We start from the raw sequence: 18,949 nt of genomic DNA on the forward strand, positions 1-18,949 counted from the left end.
CGGCGATAGCAATGACACTGGAGCACTGCCTGCGGCTGCCCCGTCCTCCGGCCCCCACCCCTCCTTTGACCACCGGGCTTCAGTAGGTCCCGTGGGAACCCCCGGCTCAGGTGTGCCGCCCTCCTCGTGCAGAGGAGGGAGCTGAGCAGCAAAGAGAAGACTCCAGTAGTGGCTGAGTCAGGATAGGACCTGGGCTGCCTAACTCTCAGTCTCCTCCCCTATTTGGACCCAGTTGCTATATCTTGGTTTCTCAGATTAGTGAGATGCTTTGGGCAAGAGTCATGGCCATGGGAGAATGAGACAGGCAACGAGGTTTTGAAGGCAAGGAGGGCAATGCCCAGCTGTGACATAAAGGGGCTTCATGGGGAAGAGAGTGCTGAGCAGGGAACCATGATGAGGGTGTGTCGGCATGTGTGTGCGTGTGCACGCGTGTGCGTGGTTTTGTATGTATACATGTATGTGTGGTCACTGTGAATGCACGGTACATGTGTTGTGTTTTGCTCCTGTGTGTTTGTGTGTGTGTGTGTGTGTGTGTGTGTCTAGAAAGTCTGATAGTTCGAGGACCCTGAATTCTGGGGCAGGGAGACCTGGATCAGGCAGAACCTCCACTTGTCCACACTTTGCTAGCCCGCTTGACTTGAAGGTCTTTGTGACTTGTGTGCTTGAAGGGAACAGGAGCACAGTTTCTGGAATGACTCCAAGGTTTGATGGGTCACTGGTTTAAGCTGGCTCTATCCCCAGTTAGCTTGTAGGGGAGCAATTTCCCTGAACTCCTGGTTGAAAGTGTAGGTGCCCAGCACCCAGAAGGTGAGGGGGCGAACAAAGGGGACGGGTGAGATAAATGAGGGAGGATTCTTGGAGGAGCAGGTATCTGAGGACACGGGAAGTCAAATTGGAAGAGGAAAAGGCAGGCTCATTTACAAGGGGGATGGGTTCTGTAAAGACTCATTTTCCAGAGAGTGCCTGTGGGTTTGCTGTCAGGATCAGAGTCATCAAGACTGGTCTTTGCCGATGAAGGGAAGTAGGAGGCAAGTGTTGTAAAAGTGATTAAACATTCATAACACACATGACAAGTGACATGACTGTTTTTCTCATAATTATGCTCTCAACAACCTTAAGAATAGCCATCATTCTTTTTCTTCTTCTTCTTTTTTTTTAGAACCTTGATGGTGGTAAGAAAAGGGAAATTAGAAGATTAAATGGGGCTTCTGTAAACTTGATGGATTTTAGTCAAAATTTTTTTTTTAGTGTGTCCTGGAAAAAGGAATCAGAGATGAGAGGCAAGAATACAACAGGATAGTGGGAAATACTGATGATATGTTCACTGAATCAAAAGCTATCTGAAACTTTTGTTTCTACTATGGAATAAAGAGCAATGCAAAGAATATTAGGAAAAAAATCTACTCCTAGATCACCATGTGGTTGGAAGTAATTAGCCCTATCGTATACATCGTGGTGATAAACAAAAATACATTTTAGAAAAGTTATGATGGAAAGAACCTTCATTTGCCTATGGTCTGAGTCAAGTTAAATGGCCACTGCTCAGCTGCAGATGGAGGTTATTTATAGCCATCCTTCTAAAATGTTCCTGGGAAGGGACCCAAGCTTCCTAGATGGTGTAGGTGGTGTCTGTCCTGTATCAAAGAGGAGAGATTAGAAATCCTGGATTCATTTCCCTAATGTGAGCTCGGAAGAGAAAGGCTGGTGGTCTCCCTGGACTGGACCAGGTGGTCTGCACCCTCTTCCTGCCTGGAGTGGCCTTCCTCCAGCTTTCCCTTCCCCACATGCTCCCCTCCCTTTCTGCTCCTTGTCTCGAAGTCCTTGGCTATGGTCTGTACTTCCTCTCACTCCACTGCACATCCCTCTCCTTCTCAGACTGAGCCGTCCCCCTGCCCCCCAGCTCTCCATCTGAGATCCTTGTGGTCAAGAACGCATCCTCTTGTGTGATTCAGATGTGTACCTTCTCCTGCCTGGATGGCCAGAGCCCCAGAGGGATGCTCTACTTTCTCTCACTCTTGCATCTTCCACCTCCTCATCTGTCTTTCTTCTTTCCAGCCTTCCCCCTTCTTCTCCCTTCTCCGTACAGGTCCTCAGTGGGGCTCTGCACCCCTCCCATAACCTCCTGAGGCTTGATGCGTTGGCAGAGTGGCCATGGGGATGCAGGAGAGATAGAGAAACGCGGACCTGTCACTCCCGGGATGGGAGTGTAAGTCTCTCGGGGATTAGGGGCTGTGTCCAGCCCTGCAGGATGACCCCTCTCCCAGCTGAAGCTTACTTCAGATGAGTAACCCTGGGAAGGCAAAGCAATTTGGAAATCTGGGGTGATTACCAAGGTGTGTTTTGAGTTTTGGACTCGACCTCTTGCTGCCAGGCAAACCAAAGCTGATAATACCTCAGTTAGTTGGCTGGCACCATCAGCCAGCCAAGCTCCCCAGCCCTATATAAGAGCCACCCCTGGCCCAGAGCTTCAGAAGGTCTCTGAGTTTCCTCCTGCCTTCTGGGTCCACCCTCCCTTCGGAATACTTTGCTGTCCACCATGAGTCTCCAGGCCAGCTACAGCCAACAGTCCTGCAGGTCTTCCAGTGGGGGCCGCCACCAGGGCTTCAGCAGGCACTCAGCCGAGGTATCAGGCCAGAGCCGGGTCACCTCCACCAAGTCCTCCTCGGCCTCCCGCTCGGGCGTGGGTGGTGGTGGGCCTGCCGCCTGTGCCATGATGGGAGGAGGCTTCGGCAGCAGGAGTCTCTAGCACCTTGGGGGAACAAGAAGATCTCCACCAGCACGGCTGGAGGCTGCACCCGGGCTGGAGGGTTTGGGGGCACCAGTGGGAATGTTTAGGGGGCAGTGGTTTTGGAGGTGGATAGGGATAGGTGGGGGCTTTGGAGGAGGAGCTGGAGGCTTGGGTAGCTTTGGTGGCCTTGGTGGCTTTGGTGGCCCTGGTGGCTTTGGTGGTCCTGGTGGTCCAGGTGGCTTCCCTGGGGGAATCCAGGAAGTGACTGTCAACCAGAGCTTCCTGCAGCCCCTCAGTGTGAAGTCTGACCCCCAGATTGGGCAAGTAAAGGCCCAGGAGCGAGAGCAGATCAAGACCCTCAACAAACAAGTTTGCCTCCTTCACCGACAAGGTGAGCCCAACTCGGGACAGCTGGACAGTGAGAAAATCTTACCTAACTGGGTTGGTCTCTTTTTCTTCTTCTCCTTTTGCATCTGAGGAAAGACTTGTGGGTTCATCCTTTGCCTCCAGCCCTCTGAGGTAGATGATGGAAAGATCTCAGTCCCTTACTGGATGGAGATACTGTCCCCTCCGTATGCCCCATCACTGCAGCTCACCAGAGGCGCTGCGGGATTGTTGCCATCGTGAGTGTCCCCTGACTGCTGCCCTCTGTACCCAAAACAGAATTCCCCTTCTCTGTTGCAGGGGAGTTGTGAGCTGCTCCTTTTTGAAAGCGAGGCCAGCTCTGCCAAAGCTGGATATTTACCTGAGGGATGAGTTAATCTGCCATCAACCTAAGGAGAGGGATGCAGAGAGTTTTGGGGGGTGGGATGGGGTAAGGGTGAGGGGTACCTCCTCCTGGGTGGGTCTTGCAGGAAGACTTCAGTGGGAAGAGGTGTGAAAGTTGAGGCCACTGACATTTGTATACATGTGTCCGTGTGTGGTAAGGCTGAAGCGATGTTTTAGAGGGATTTCTGTGCTCTGGATACTCCATGCAGAGGACACTATGACAATTGTTGTGGTGACTAGAGGGTATTTAGGCTTGGTCAGCTGCTAACTGAGGGTTTCAGCAGTACTGTTGAGTATGATGTGAGGATATCTCTTTGTGACTGTGGGATAGTACCAGGTCTTAAAGAAAGGGTTTGTAGGGACTCTTTGGGTGGCGGGGGTGGGCGGTCACCTCACCATACATAGGAGTCCTGGGCAAAACTGAAGGCGAAGTTGATCTTAATGTTGGAATATCAGACTTTGTAGAGGTGAAGCTCTTCAAAGTCTAGTGACCTGCTAGTTCCCAGCAGACACCTGGGTGTCCAGATAAATTATTCAGAGAAAGGTAGAAATTGATGTGAAAATGCCGCTCTCCACAGAAGGTGGGTTTCACTACCCAAGGCCTTCTCAGCAGAAGCTCTCATCATCCTTAAAGGGGGTCCCAGGTTTTGGCAAGCATAAGGCCTGGCACATGCTTGGTGCTGTGCGAACGTTTGTTGAATGGCCAGTTGATTGATGTTTACTCCACCTGTTTATACAGTTGGCCTTGAGCTTGTGTACAGAAATGTCTTGTAGGAAATGAAAGTCTGAGACATCTTTAGCCAGTGGTTCAATTTAAATGCAACTGAGACTTACATTCAAGCAGGCTTGGCCGTGGTGGCTGACCCGACCTAGAGGCATCTGGACCCTTGTTCCCGGGACTAGGGCTGCTCAAGAGCCACTTCTCTATGGTTTTCTCTATTTCCCACCTTAGTGCAGGGCACCCAGACGTACTGTAAACCTCTTCCTGGAGACTGCATCTGCTGTAGGCTGTCAGATCTCCTGCTATTTGTCGAGTACGAAATGATTGAGGAATGTGAATAAATGAATGAAGGAATGATACAGTGGGAGGATCATCCAGCCTAAGTATCAGGAAACCTCAGTTCTGTTTTCTTACTAACTTGCCGTGCGACCTAGGTTATTCTGGGCTTCGGTTTCCTTATCTGCACAGTAGGGCTCTTCCTCCCTTGCATGACACCGATGCTGCTATCCACACGGGGTTAGCCCTGAACTATTGCAGCATACAAAATGCAGCCCCGCAGGAGAGATGGGGAGGCCCCTGGGAAGTCATCCAAGATTGGAGCTGGCTGCAGACAGCTCCCTGATGCTCTTTTCTTACTGGGCGGCAGGTGCGTTTCCTGGAGCAGCAGAACAAGGTCCTGGAGACCAAGTGGAGCCTCCTGCAGGAGCAGGACTCTGGCCCTAACACCGACAACTGCAACCCGGAGCCTTTTTTTGAGAACTACGTCAGCAGCCTAAGGGCCTTTCTGGATGGGCTGCACGTTGAGAAGGACAAGCTGCATGAGGAGCTGAGGAGCGTGGAGGAGACGGTGGAGGACTTCAAGAAGAGGTGCGGGGGCTTCCCTGGTGGTGCAGTGGTTGAGAGTCTGCCTGCCAATGCAGGGGACACGGGTTCAAACCCTGGTCTGGGAAGATCCCACATGCCGCGGAGCAACTAGGCCCGTGAGCCACAACTACTGAGCCTGCGCGTCTGGAGCCTGTGCTCCGCAACAAGAGAGGCCGCGATAGTGAGAGGCCTGCGCACTGCGATGAAGGGTGGCCCCCGCTTGCCACAACTAGAGACAGCCCTCGCACAGAAATGAAGACCCAACACAGCCATTAATTAATTAATTAATTAATTAAAAAAAAAAAGAAGAGGTGCGTTCCGCCCAGTACTGCGGGGGGTTGGGGGGAGGGTGGGCTGGAAGATGGGAGGGGGCAGCTCTGGCCCAGCTGCCTGCAAGCTGGTGGGAACTTACCCCCACCTTCTCCGACTTTCAATATCCCAGTCTTTAAAATAGTGGCTCATGGTTTGTTTGGGGGCAGAAACCCTCTTGGGAATTTAATGAAAAGGTATATACATGTAAGTTTGGGGGGCGGTGGTGTTCCAAGACACACTGAAGTTCATTCACAAACCATGTAGACTCAGAGAACACCCTCTATCCTCCCTGGACTAGATCATCTCCAAGTTCTCCTCCAAATACGAGTTTTATTTCTCTTGTCAGTAGACTTCTAAATGAGAAGCAACTTACTTTATAGTTAAGAGTACAGTCTTTGGGGTCCAAGTGCCTTGGTCAAGGTCTATTGTGCCACTTATCAGCTCTGTGATCTTGAACTAATTCCTTAGCTTCTCCGAGCCTCAGTCTCCTCATCTGTAAAATGGATACAGTGATAGTATTTACTCTATGGATTGTAGTGAGGATTGAATGAGTTAATACAAACATCATTCACAAAACAAGACCTGGCACATTCTTAGTGACCATTCTTGGCTTTCATTAATTCAAGAAGTATCTGGGAGTTCCCTGGTGGCCTAGTGGCTAGGATTCAGCTCTTTCACTGCCATGGCCCAGGTTCAATCCCTGGTTGGGGAACTGAGATCCCACAAGCTGTGTGGAGCAGCCAAAAAAAAAAAAAAAAAAAAAAAAATCCCCTGATTAAAAAAAAAGAAGTATCTATTGAGAGCCCATGGTGTTACTGTACTTTCTGTACATAGAGTTGACCCCAGACCCTTCCCCCCCGAGGGCACATAGGGCTCAGTGAAGCCTGTAGAAAAACCAGGTCTCACCTGAACCTGGAAGGTGGTGCATCACAAGGACCCAGGCCTCGAACTAAATGGCCGGACAGGAAGCCCTGAGTCCTCGTTACTCATGGGAAGAATTCTGGGGCCATGGTGACCTCCTGGGGAAAGTGGGCCAGAAAGTGACTCTTTTCTCACAGATACGAAGAGGAGATCAACAAGTGCACAGTGGCAGAGAACGACTTCGTTGTCTTGAAGAAGGTGAAGGGTCCTTCCCCCACCTCCCACCCCAGAGCCCAGCTGAACAGAGTGTTGAGAGGCTGAGGGGAGGTGAAGTCCAGTCCTCCTACTTTGAGGGTCTCCTTCAGGCCACGTGGGTGAGGGAGGGTCAGGGAGGGAGCCCCCCACTAGCAGGCCGGGAGGGTTCAGGCCTGGTACTTCAGGGACCGGCAGCTCCCCTCCCAGGAGGACGGTCTGAAGGGTCCACCAGACTTTGCCATGCGGCTCCCTGATGGGCATGTGAGTTATGAATCCCATTAGGCCTTGAGTTGTGAATAGAAAGTGGATGAAGAGAAGGAATAGGTTTTTTTTTTTTTCTGGAGTGTATTCCCAGGAGCAATCTTTTAAAAAAAGTTTTTATTGGAGTCTAATTGATTTACAATATTGTGTTAGTTTCAGGTGTACAGCAAAGTGAACCAGTTATACATATACATATATCCACTCTTTTTAAGATTCTTTCCCCATATAGGCCATTACAGAGTACTGAGTAGAGTTCCCTGTGCTATACAGTAGTTCCTTGTTAGTCATCTATTTTATATATAGTAGTGTGTACCCAGGAGCAATTTAAAGAGAGGCTTTGAGTGCTGCAAATTTAGATTCTCCCCCAGACCCTTCTTACAAATTCTCCTCACCTGGTCTATAATGGCCCTGGCCTCAGCCCACCCTCATAGCCTCTTTTGCTATTTTCCAAGAGGTGTTCTCCAGCCTAGCCTGCAAGATAGCCTATTTGGTAATGTTAGGCCAGGTCTGCCTGTGCCCGGACGGGTGTCTCATTTCCCCCGAGTGGGAGCTCCCATGGGGCCGGCCCCTGTGCCCCCTTCCTCCTGCTCCTTCCACAGGTTAGAGGGGACCATATTGAATTCTCTCCCAGGACACTGATGCTGCCTACATGACCAAAGTGGAACTGGAGGCCAAGGTGGACAGTGTGACAGATGAGCTCAACTTCCTGAAGGCCCTCTACGATGCTCTAAGTCTGCTCTGCATCCCCAAGCTTTGTGACCCACCTGCCTCCCGTCTCCTAGAGAAAAATGTTCAGCAGTCAGAGTTTGAGTCCTATCTGTCCTTCTGACAAAACTGATACCTTCCCACTTGTCCCTCAGTCAGTCCAGAGCCCTCCCTCCCGAGCTGGTGGCTCTCGTCCTCTGGGGAGCTCAGGAGGGGGCGTGTCTGTCTGGCTCTGCAGGAGCTGTCCCAGATGCAGTCAGACACACGTGACACCTCCGTAGTTCTCTCCATGGCCAACAACCGCTGCCTGGACCTGGACAGCATCATGGCCGAGGTCCACTCCCAGTACGAGGCCATCGCCCAGAGCAGCAAGGCCGAGGCCGAGGCCCTGTACCAGACCAAGATGGGTGATACCATCATGTAGCCTTGGAAAATCTTGTCTCCCCCATCGACCTAGCTGGACAGGCCACCCAGGAGAGCAGAGCCTGCCCCAGAGTCATTCTTCTCTGCATCTCCGGTATGGGAGCTCCTCCCCTTCCCACTGGGCTGGTCTTGCCAACAGACATCTGCCTTCCTAATCAGAGAGCTCTGACTTTGCTCTAACCTGGTGCTTCTCAACTGGATGGGAAGGTATGCTTTTCCCCCAGGAGACATTTGGCAATGTGTGCAGACAGTTTTTGTCATCACACCTAGGGGTGGGGGTGGGGTGCTACTGGAGTCTAGTGGGTAGAGGCCAAGGATGCTGCTAAACGTCCTATAATGCATGAGACACCCCCTCCCCCCAAACAAAAAAGTATTCTGTCCGAAACGTCAGTAGTGCCAAGGTTGAGAAATCCTTAACCTAAATCCCTCCGGTTGCATTTCCTTTATTGTTGGAGACACTTCCATTTCTCTTGCACCAAACTGGGCCCTGTCTTGTGTGATTCTGATCTGATCACACTGAGGGGTTGAAGCCAGTGTCTGGAAGGAAGCGGGGGGAGGGAGAGGGAGATTGAGCAAAGTTAGAGGACAGACACAAGGAACTCTGTACGCTTTCCCTCCATCCCCAAATCTGAATGGGCACCAGCTAGCCCTTAAACATCATCAGACTGTTGCGGCTTTTCTGCCCAAGGAAGTATAGCCTGCTGGGTAAGAGGCGGCTCCAGCATCTGAAATGTTTTCATTCATGCTCCATCCCTCTCACTCCACAGCTGGGTGAGTTTAGTCATGGTACTCAAGCAATCTGTGCCTCAGTTTTCCCATGTGTAAGATGGGGATAATAATGCCTTTCTTGCCAGGGAGTTGTGAGGTTCGATGAGGTAAAGCACGGGGCTTGGGGCAAAGTGGATGCTCAAAAAAACAGCAGTGATTGTACTGGAAGACGTCTCCCTGATGCAGGGGACAGAGCACCTGCTTCCTCCAGCTGGGTGATCTCGCACAGGCCACACGTCTGTTTTAGTTTTCCTGTTTGTGACACGAAGGGGTTGGATTAGGGGACCTGCAAGGCCCTGCTGGCTTTCTGAACGTGTGACTCTCTTCGAACACAGTTGGGTGAGCTGTAGACCACGGCCAGCAGGCACGGGGATGACCTGAAGAGCGCCAAGAGTGAGATCTCAGAGCTCCACAGAATGATCCAGAGGCTGCGGGCTGAGAGCGAGAGTGTCAAGAAGCAGGTGGGAAGGAGGAGGAGGAGCACCCACCCGAGACTGTGGGCTGCTGCTCGCACGGTAAGATCGGGGCTCAGCACTCATGCCCCAGCCTCACGCACACTAAGATTGAAGGGGCGTGGTTCTGGGCTATGGTATGTGGACCCGGGTCCTGCCTGCTTGGAGACTGGAGGCTGATGTGGGCCAGAAATAACTGAGTTCAGACACGATTAGGGAGGTCGGGGAAAGAAGCTGATTGTGTGAAGACCAAATTGGGAGAATAACCAAGGCAGCTCACATCTAGATGGGTTAGGGCAGAGAGACAGTTTCTCGGATAATTCAGGAAGACTTCCTGGAGGAGGAGGGTTTTCAGAAGATAGTCTCAGAGAGGAGAGAGGTATAGGAGGAGTCTGACTCTCCTGAGCTGGGCTAGATCCTTGAGGCCAGATGCTGCTAATCCCGCTTGATGCACTAGGATCTCGATTGAGGCCCAGGCTTTACCCTCTTGGGCTGAAGTTTCCAACATGGGTGATCCATGTGGAAGCACCAAGCACACAGGCAGGCCCTCAATGAATCCACTTGAACCTAAACTGGACTCCCAGTCCCTCACACCCAGAATGCCAGCTTGCAGACGGCCATCATTGATGCAGAGCAGTGTGGGGAAGTGGGCCTCAAGGACACAAATGCCAAGCTTCAGGACCTCAAGGCTGCACTGCAGCAGGCCAAGGAGGACCTGGCACGGCTGCTGAAGGAGTACCAGGAGTTGATGAATGTCAAGCTGGCCCTGGACATTGAGATTGCCACCTACCGGACCCTCCTGGAGGGTGAGGAGTGCAGGTTAGTTTGGAGTCCCTCTGGTTCCCAGGAGGCCCGGAGGCCTGGTGGCTTTCTCGCCTGAGCCTGCTGCCAGGTACTGTGTGTGGGCATGCGCGCATTGCTGGAGGTGGCAGTATCCCTCCGCAGGCCCAGCCCCCTCCTTTTAAGGGCTTCGAGATGCTGCCAATCCTCCAGGAGAACTGCGTTTTCTGTGCAATAGTGACGCCACCAGAAACTGACTTTAGATAGATTTCCCCACCCTTTATGCCTCATGTTTTAGCTGTAAAACACATGTCTGCAAAGAGGAGGACTCATAGGCATAAATACTATTTCTAGGTTATTGCTTTATTATTGCCTTAACTGTAGGTTTCTGAAGAGTGCGTTCCTGTAGGCTGGTACTTGGTTATAGGGCTCTGGCCCTTGTCAGTTCAAATAGTGTTTATTATATAGGCTCCTGAGGAGTGGGGAGAGGATGGGTAGGCATAAGAACAACCCTCTGCTCTGTTTCTCTCTGGGGAGTGTTAGTGGGAAGGGTAACGATTTAAGTCCAACCTTACCCAACAGAAAGAGAAACGCGTGTCATGGCCTTTTGAGCACCTATTTCTCATTTTCAGCATCAATCAGGAAGGAGTTGCGCGGGCCAAGGCTTTCATTGCTGTTGACCTAAGCAAGGTGCATTTAGGGAAAGGAGGCTCTGGCACAGATCACCAACACTGAGGTCTGGTCTTCCCCAACAGGATGTCTGGGGAGTGCCAGAGTTCTGTGAGCATTGGTGAGTATGGGGTTCCTTCTCTGGAAAGGGGCTGGATGTCGTGGGATAATGTTTCTCAAACCGTGGGGACTGTGGGCCAGAGCTGGTGGGAGATCATCCTATCTGCAGGCTGGGAAGAGCTGTAGGGTAGTGGCCGGGGAGGCCAACCTCCCCTGCCCCTCTTGAGGCCTGCCCTCTGCCCCCTCCGCAAAATCTCAGTGGGCGGTACCCAGGGAAGACAGGTGGGCAGAGGGGAGCAGCTCCCGGACTGTGGGCGGGCTGGACCGACGTCCCAGAAGCTAGCTGACCCCAGAGATGGTCCCCAACACCAGCAGCAGTGGCGGTGGCGGCAGCGGAGCCCTGCGAGGAGGAGTTGGGGGTCGGGGAGGCCTGAGTATCTGGGGGTCTGGGTAGCGGGGGCGGGCGCCTGGGCTCAGGCGGGGGTTCCGCTGTGCGCCGGGGCTTCTCCATTTCCGGGGGCTCCCGCGCCGTCAGCGGGGGTGGCAGCAGCAGCTCGGTCCGGGTCACACAGAGCTCCTCCCAGAGCCTGCGGTCCCACCACAAATTCTGAAGGGGGCGCCCGAAGTGTCCCGGACCCACCAGACTCCTTCACACCCCAGCTCTGCATGCCCTTTCACACCCCCGTGGGACCCTTTCCCAACGTAGCTTCTGACCTGCGCCCCGGAGCCCCACCCGCCCAGACGGCTGGCATCGCAGCTCAAAATTTGCTGGGAAGGACGATCTGGCTGAAAAAACATCTACTCCCATTGATAAGGCCGAGCCGCGGGGCAGTGCCCAGGAGCTGGGCCTTGTCACCGCCCTCGCCCCTCAGGAGGCCCCACGCCAGCCACATGGTCCACTGCCTTATGGAGAGCCCCAGCCAGCCCTGTGCACAGCCGGCTCCCAAGCCTTGTAGCCAAGCCCCGGCCGCTGCCCCCCTCCCCCCGCCAATCTCCTGCTGATGCTTTGATTTCTCTAGAGCAGTGCTTGATCCTTTCTTGGCACTAAGATAAGAATTCTCTGTTCTGTATCTTCAGTAAACTGCATTGTTTCACACATAGTGGTAGATTTTTCCTTCCGGATTCCAAGGTCATTGGGTCTGATCTCCACAGCCAGTGGCTCACGGCAGTCCCTTTTGTGCACAGAGCTCTGGCCTGAGCCTGAAGGGAGACCCTAGGGAGGGAGTTCGGAGAGTTCTCAAGGGGGAGGGGCTGGCCCTTTAATCCACTGAACACTATGCATGACACAGATCAACTCCCTTCATTGATCAGATTTTCAATTCATGAAAGTTTCATTACACTTGAAAAATATTGTAGGTTAGATTTCCTTGCTTTCGAATAATTCCAAACATGTCTGAAATTGTCCAGTAATCACAGCTAATCATAATCCAATGAGTCGCTGATAGTCAAATATTTTCAAAAGCAATTATAAAAATCTGAATATTTTATAACACAAAATTGTATATGCCGAGGGTGTATTTAAACATGTTTGCTATGATGCGGAGTGGAGCCTTCAAATATGAAGATTTAGGAGAGCTGACAAAGAACTTGAACGGCCCTGTGACGGTTCACCACCGACCCCTACCCCAGACACAGCACAGAATCAAGGCAGATCCAGGAGGACTTGGGTAGAACTTCGGCTCAGCACAGGGCCCAGGAGGCCCCTCTCAAACCAGGGACATGCAGGTGGACAAACATGAGTACATACGTGAGTACCTTCTCTTTAAAGCGTGGTCCTCATTAGCGTAAAAGACTGACAAAAGAATGTCAGATAAACAGAAAGAGAGGACACGCCTTCTGGCGATCCCTGAAACTCTTAGCTAAGTAAACACATGGCTGCCAAATGCTCACTGTCTAGAAAAACACAACATACAACTGCAGCTTCGACAGAGAATGTTCTAGCTCTAGAGTGAAAAGCTTACCTGGAATAGCCTGATGCAGAGAGAGGGAAGCCTGGGGACTGCCCACTGCAGCCTGTGCTCGAAGGGGCTGTAGCCTCACCTCTCAAAAGCAAACGCATAGGTAGGTTTATTCCTAGATATTTTATTCTTTTTGCTGCAATGGTAAATGGGAGTGTTTTCTTAATTTCACTTTCAGATTTTTCATCATTAGTGTATCGGAATGCAAGAGATTTCTGTGCATTAATTTTGTATCCCGCTACTTTATCAAATTCATTGATTAGCTCTAGTAGTTTTCTGGTAGCATCTGTACCAAAATGTTCATTGCAGCTCTATTTACAATAGCCAGGACATGGAAGCAACTGAAGTGTCCATCAACAGATGAATGGATAAAGAAGATGTGGCACATATATACAATGGAATATTACTCAGCCATAAAAAGAAACGAAACTGAGTTATTTGTAGTGAGGTGGATGGACCTAGAGACTGTCATGCAGAGTGAAGTAAGTCAGAAAGAGAAAAACAAATACCATATGCTAACACATATATATGGAATCTAAAAAAAAAAAATGGTCATGAAGAACCTAGGGGCAAGACAGGAATAAAGATGCAGACCTACTAGAGAATGGACCTGAGGATACGGGGAGGGGGAAGGGTAAGCTGGGACAAAGTGAGAGAGTGGCATGGACATATATACACTACCAAAAGTAAAATAGATAGCTAGTGGGAAGCAGCCGCATAGCACAGGGAGATCAGCTCGGTGCTTTGTGACCACCTAGAGGGGTGGGATAGGGAGGGTGGGAGAGGGAGATGCAAGAGGGAAGAGATATGGGGACATAGGTATACGTATAACTGACTCACTTTGTTATAAAGCAGAAACTAACACTCCATTGTAAAGCAATTATACTCCAATAAAGATGTTAAAAAAAAAAAAAGCAAACCCACTATTAGTTACACATCCCCCTGGCAGTGAATGCAGTGTGGAGAGACGCGCCTTTAGACTAACGACAGAAAAGATGCTTTTGGCTTGTTTCAAACAGATTGAAAACTTGCCATGTTCCTTTAAGTACATCATTAAAGAAAAGCTTTCCTGCATCTTTTGTATGCTTAACAATGTATCACAGATCCATGCTTTTCTGCTTGCAGTGATTTTCCCATTTGTTAAGGGAAGCTGGATGGAAAATACAACTCGGTTAACAGAAATGTGCGTATATTGTGCAGCACTATAATAATTGCTAAACCTGATGCTCTCTTATTTGCCTGGCACTCTGCTAACAGCTCTTAAAGAATTAACTCATTTAATTTTCACAGAGGTAGCCAGCGTTCTTCCTTCCACTTTACAAATGAGGAAACGGAGGCAAGAAAGATTAATGAACTTATTTAGAGTCATATAATACAAACTCCAGCAGCCAAACTCCAAAGCCTCCCTAAACCACCTCATGAAGCAGGAAGTAATGTAGTGCAGTGGGAAGATTCAGTCTTTGGAATCAGGCTGCCCGGTGTGATCCCAGCTTACCACTTACAAGCTGTGTAACTGTGGGCAAGCTGCCTGACACCCACACCCCCCAGCAGTAAAATGACGTTCGTTGTGTGTGTTGAGTGATGCCATCTGTTTAACTCCTGACACGTTGTAAGAGCCCCAAAAAGGGCCACTGCTATTTGTGGCCAACATTTCTGGAAGCCACTCATTCTTTAAAGGAGGGAATAATAATCAATTGTTAATTCCTTATGTTTGTACGGCACTCCGATCTCTCCCACTCTGGGCCAGGTGAGACATGGCCTGGGAATTCCCCACAGGTATCATATTTCCCCCACGGATTTGGGATTCTGGTCCTTACCCCACCACTAATTAGCCCTGTGACCTTGAGTCTGTCTTGTCTCCCAGTTTGATCCAACACAAAGAGGCATCCTCTGCCCAGACAATCCCAGTTCCCTGCTGGGGCCTCTTTGTTTCTCTTGGAATTCAATCCAAGTCTAACCTGCAGCCTTATTTTCCTTCGGGCCCACGCCTGTGCAACTGCTCCCTTTGCCTTGGAGACTGGATAGAGTTGCCAGCTTTGACTTCCAGCATGTCGGGTGGAGTAATACGCCTGGAACAATATTATCTCTGGACCTCGGCCATGAGAACGTGCAGGGCTGCTCTGAGACCTTGTGAGGGCTTCTGGCCCAAGAGCACCTCTTAGATTTGAGGAGAAAGAGAAACTGGTCCTTAGTTTCAGGGAGGGGCCTTGGATTCTAGTCAAAAGGGTGTCAGAGGTGGGGTCCTGGCTGGTTTGGGGCCTGAGGAAGAGATTGAAGCCTTAGTTGTTGCCCCAAACACTCACTCTAACCCAGAATCAGAAGAAGTGTTCACCAGAGGTGTTCCTGCATTCCAAGCACCATCTTCCCATCCCTGCAGGAGGGCCTGTTGGAGATTGGAGATGCAGCTCCCCATGGACCCATCTCTGCCAGGCTACAGGAGCACAGATGCTGCTGGGAATTCCTCCTAGGCCTCTGGTTCTTTTTTGGATTGGGAGGGAGGATATTCAAACTCTAGTTCTAGCTGCTCTACCATCTTTCCCCTGTAACCTTGACCAAGTCCTTTCCTTTTTTTGGACCTGTTTCCTTCTCGTAAAATGAAGGCACTGGGCTGATGGTCTCTATCACCTGTCCAGGTCTGGTACTCTGCAGGGAGAATAGTGGTCCGAGGGTGTGGGAAGCCCAGGCTAGGAGCTTCGAATTCATCCCAGGGGCCGCTCTCCCTGATCCCTGTTGCATCATTGCCTCCCTCTGGTGCCCAGGGGTCCCAAAACTCCCATTTCAAGGAAGTTAAAGGCCTCCATACCTACACTGGGGCTGTGGCTCTCCCCTCCTCGCCAGGTGGGGGCTGGTAGTGAAATCTCCCTCTGTCCCTTTCTCTGCCCAAGGGGTCCTGCCTCTGTCCCCATGGCCTGCCACACTTCTGTGCTGCCCTCTGATATCCACCTCCGGACCTGGGAGATGCAGGGTCGGATGGGGAGCAGGTTTGCAGGGGCTGCGGCAGCCAGTCACACCAGCAACTTCTCCTGAACCCTGCCTCTCACTTGGCAGCCCTGGGTTTCAGTACCTGGGAGACAGGCAGCGCCAGCTGGAGCCCTCGACTGACTTCCTACTTTCCTTTCAAGGAGAGCGCTGGTGGCAGGTGGGAAGAGGTGTGGAGAAAAGGCGGGGGGCACCTGTCTCTCCAAAGACCCCACCTCTTCTGCAAGCCATGTGGGTTCCGGAGTGGGAGTGCCTGCGTTCAAATCTCCATTTCACCACTTTCACGTGTGAGTTCTTGGACACGCTACTTTCCTCTCCAGGTCTCCTCTTCCCCATCTGTAAAGTGAGGGTAAGAATAAGAATACCTTCCTTATAATGCTGGCCTGTAGATTTGATGCGATTACCCATGTTATAGACCTAGCACAGTGCATGGTCCATTGAAAGCCCTCGGTAAGAGGTTAACTATTAGTGTTATGATCATTTTCATTCTTTTGTCCTCGGACTGAATGGAATCTCAAGATGCCTTCTGATTCATCCTCCTGCTTCCTCTAGGCCAGTGGCTCCCAAATTTGTCTTCCCAGTAAAACCACCTGGGACTTTTAAAAAATTCCAGAGCCCAGACTACTCCCCTGCCCCCAGATGAGTGAAACCCCAGTCTCTAGGGATGGGCACAGGCACCAGTGGGTTTTGAAGCTCCCCAGGTGATTCCAACGTGTGGCAAGTTTCGAAACCACTGCTCTGTGCCGTCTAACCCATTGAAGGGTTCTCCTTTAGGGACAGCAATTTGTCCTAGAAATCTCATCCACCATCTAATATTGATCCGAGGTTAAGCATCTCCTTCGGGACAAGTAAAATTTCTCTTGCTTCATTTTAAGCCAATTTTCTCTTGTGTTGAGGGAGTAGAGAATAGCTATCAGCCTACCCCAAAGGCTCAGTTAGTAGTATTTGCTGGGCACCTCCTTGCCCCAGCCCTTCAAGGGAGTGACAGCAGCTCACCAGGGGCCATCCAGCTGTCAGGAGGTAGACTGGGGTGTTGGCACTGGTTGCTGGCAGCTAGTCACAGCCAGAGGCCAAAGAGATTTTCTGAATTCTGCTGTCTGGGGCTTCCTCTTTTATTTCATCACAATTGAATAAGTCCCCATATTCAGCATAGGAGTAAATATAAACCTGGCTGAGCTTCCTGTTTATTGAGTTGGCAGTTGAGACACACGTGAAGGGTTTAATTATGGGCATTCTTCATAACAAGAGTTGAAAGTGAGTGATGCCAAAAGCATTGCAGCAGATGACAGGCCGGTTCACGTGCTCTAGAGCCTTCAGGGAAGTCTACGTGGAGGTGGCAGGGATGGGAACCCCACTTGTATGAATCTTTGGAGTTTCCACATTTGATCTCAGCTATTCACGAGAGTCACCCGTGAAGCTAATACGATTATCCTTATTTTACAGGCCAGGAAACTGAGGCTCAAAGAGCTATGTGTCCAAGTCATGGGGCCAGGAAGGGGCAGAGGCAGGATTTGAAGCCAGGTTTTGAGATGCCCAACCCAAGGATCTTTCCCACACCACTGGCGCTTCCTGACTGGGTCCCATCGTCCCTCCTCCATGTACCCTCTGTTTTCTCTGCCTCGATCTGACTCAGACTCCTTGCCTTCAGGCCACTCTCTCACACTGGCCTGTCCCAATCCCTGGCTCCACTTCCCTTTTCTTCCTCTGGCTCAACTGGTTTTCTCCTTGTGTCTCCTGGGCCTGGGGGCTGTGGCTTGGCTTCCCTCTCTTACCAAGAGCTCCCTGAGGGGGTTAGGGTCAGGACTAGGGCTCTGTAGACCTGAGGTGCCCAGACTAGGGTGACAACCGTCCTGACTTGCCTGGGATCATCCTGGTTTAAGCACTGAAAGTCCAGGCAAAGTGGGACCATTGTTTAACCTACCAGGATCTGAGAGTAGCTATATCTATGTTTGTTTAGTGTATTATAGCATTCTGTGCTTTTTCACATGCCTTATAGCATTGACTCCTTGAGAAACAGATACTCTGATTCCTTTAAGTATCTGAGGCTCTAGAGGAGGAGACTTGTCTAAGATCACAGGCCAGTGGAAGCAGGGCTGGGAGCTGAAACCAGCTCTGCAACTGTAAATTTCAAGTTCACTCTCTCTTCTACCCCATAGTGTCTCCTGGAGACGGTCCACTAAACAATTGCCGAGCAGTTAGGAAGGCATGGAGGCATGGAGGCTACCCGCAGAGCCCCTCCCAGCCCTGGGATGCTTCTCACCAATGCTCCCCAGCACTTCTCTTGCTTTAGCTATTGGCAGCGGGGATTTCAGCCCCAATTTTTGCAAAAGTATTTACTTATTGCACACAAACAAAGGAGAAGGACGTTAGGAAAAAACTCGCCTACAATCCTTAATAAATCAATTCACTCTCTATGTTACTTTTTAAGCCTGCCTTCTCTGCATTCTTAATTTTTATAGGTTCATAGCACAGACACCATTGTGTATCTGGCTTCCTTCAATCAGCATTGCATCACAAGCGTTTTCCAATGCTGCTACATGGTCTCCATAATGATAATTTTAAATAATTGTATCGAAGTGAGCAAGCCATCATTTAGCCGTTTTTCTGAGTCTGGACGTTTAGGGTTTTTTCCCCCAATAGTATTTGTTGTTGTTATTATTATAAGTTTTGGATGAAAGTCACCATCTATTTGGTTCCAGAGGGCAAACACACATTTTTTCTTGGCTGACACTGTTGCTTGTTGAATGAGCTTTGCCCACGCTTGCTGTCTGGGATAGTACTTCTCAGAACGTGGTCCACGGGTGCTTTGTTACTGGTTTGAAAGGAGATATATACAAAATATGAGAATAGTTGTTTAGAAACAATTAAAAAATATTTTTTCCTTTTAGCAATGGAACAGTTTTGGGTCTGTTTAATCTAAAAATTAAAAAAAAATGAGGCTTGTATTTTGTACACCTTAAAAGAAATCTCCCTTTAAGGGTAATTCGTTTTTATTCTTCTTTACAAAAACATTGGTCTACAACAGATTAGAATTGAAAAAGAAAAAGAAAAAAGGGAGATTTCGGGATAGTTTGTCTCTTGGTCTAGAAGGCAATGTTAGGTCCTGAGAGATGCTCAATGAATCTACAGCCACAGACCTTTGGTCCTGCAGGACCTCATCTGTTTTGCATTTGAGGTATATGGAGTAGCACCTGATGCACGCGGAGAATGTGGGCAGTCTTGGGCAGAGCCCCTTGCTTTCACTTGCACTCAGTGACCACAATACTGTGTTGTTTTTTTTTTTAAAGGAATTTTTTTTTTTAAAGATTTATTTATTTATTGATTGATTGATTGTTATGTTGGGTCTTCATTTCTGTGCTAGGGCTTTCTCTAGTTGCGGCAAGTG

General features: G+C 50.1%; 1 pseudogene across 1 annotated transcript; it reads left to right on the top strand.

Annotated features, from left to right (window-relative positions):
- The first annotated feature begins 536 nt into the window (after window positions 1-536).
- On the top strand, window positions 537-11,238 carry LOC309641326 (keratin, type II cytoskeletal 3-like; annotated as a pseudogene). The gene is made up of 9 exons: window positions 537-3,119; window positions 4,864-5,084; window positions 6,452-6,512; window positions 7,402-7,497; window positions 7,714-7,895; window positions 9,017-9,127; window positions 9,717-9,937; window positions 10,654-10,688; window positions 10,981-11,238. The product of its transcript is annotated as a keratin, type II cytoskeletal 3-like (transcript).
- The last annotated feature ends 7,711 nt before the right edge of the window (window positions 11,239-18,949 follow it).

The sequence above is a fragment of the Balaenoptera physalus genome, assembly GCF_965194825.1.
Source record: "Balaenoptera physalus genome assembly, chromosome: 13".
In the NCBI taxonomy this organism is placed as follows: Eukaryota; Metazoa; Chordata; class Mammalia; order Artiodactyla; family Balaenopteridae; genus Balaenoptera; species Balaenoptera physalus.